Source organism: Ctenopharyngodon idella, chromosome 2 (genome assembly GCF_019924925.1).
Source record: "Ctenopharyngodon idella isolate HZGC_01 chromosome 2, HZGC01, whole genome shotgun sequence".
NCBI lineage: Eukaryota > Metazoa > Chordata > Actinopteri > Cypriniformes > Xenocyprididae > Ctenopharyngodon > Ctenopharyngodon idella.
Genome location: NC_067221.1, coordinates 40,815,424 through 40,816,930, shown reverse-complemented (window position 1 = coordinate 40,816,930; position 1,507 = coordinate 40,815,424).

Below are 1,507 nucleotides of genomic sequence, written 5' to 3'. Positions count from 1 at the left end.
TTTCAAATTTGATGCCTGCTACAGGTCTCAAAATAGTTGGGACAGGGGCATGTTTACCATGATGTAGCATCTCCTCTTCTTTTCAAAACAGATTGAAGATGTCTGGGCATCGAGGTTATGAGTTTCTGGAGTTTTGGTGTTGGAATTTGGTCCCATTCTTGCCTGATATAGGTTTCCAGCTGCTGAAGAGTTTGTGGTCGTCTTTGACATATTTTTCATTTAATTATGCGGCAAATGTTCTCTATAGATGAAAGATCTGGACTGCAGGCAGGCCAATTCAGCAGCCGGACTCTTCTATGGCGAAGCCATGCTGTTGTAATAGCTGCAGTATATGGTTTTGCATTGTTCTGCTGAAATACACAAGGCCTTCCCTGAAACAGATGTTGTCTGGAAACCTTTATATACCTTTCAGCATTCATAGTGCCTTCCAAAACATGCAAGCTGCCCATACCGTATGCACTTATGCACCCCCATGCCATCAGAGATGGCATTTTGAACTGAACCCTGATAACACGCTGAAAGGTCTCCCTCCTCTTTAGCCCGGAGGACACGGCGTCCGTGATTTCCATCAAGAATGTCAAATTTGGACTCGTCTGACCATAGAACACTTTTCCACTTTGAAACAGTCCATTTTACATGAGCCTTGGCCCACAGGACACGACGGCGCTTCTGGACCATGTTCACATATGGCTTCCTTTTTGCATGATTGAGCTTTAATTGGCATCTGCAGATGGCACGGCGGATTGTGTTTACCGACAGTGGTTTCTGGAAGTATTCCTGGGCCCATTTAGTAATGTCATTGACACAATCATGCCGATGAGTGATGCAGTGTCGTCTGAGGGCCCGAAGACCACGGGCATCCAATAAAGGTCTTCGGCCTTGTCCCTTATGTACAAAGATTTCTCCAGTTTCTCTGAATCTTTTGATGATGTTATGCACTGTAGATGATGAGATTTGAAAAGCCTTTGCAATTTGACGTTGAGGAACATTGTTTTCCACAATCTTTTTCCACACTCTTTCATAGATTGGAGAGCCTATGCTCATCTTCACTGCTGAGAGACTCTGCCTCTGTAAGACATCCCTTTTATAGCTAATCATGTTACAGACCTGATATCAATTAACTTAATTAGTTGCTAGATGTTCTCCCAGCTGAATCTTTTCAAAATTTTTTGCTTTTTCCGCCATTTGTTACCCCCGTGCCAACTATTTTGAGACCTGTAGCAGGCATCAAATTTGAAATTAGCTCATTTAGTGGATAAAAGTGTAAAATTTCTCAGTTTAAACATTTGTTATGTTATCTGTGTTCTATTGTGAATAAAATATTGGTTCATGTGATTTGAAAGTCTTTTAGTTTTCATTTTATTCAAATTTAAAAAACGTCCCAACCTTTCCGGAATTCGGGTTGTACATGAAAGTTATTATCCAGAAAAAACATAATAAGTGTGTTCAAAACAAATGCATTGGCCAAGCGTTCACCTCTGCGTTTGCAAATTCATGTTCCTGGATG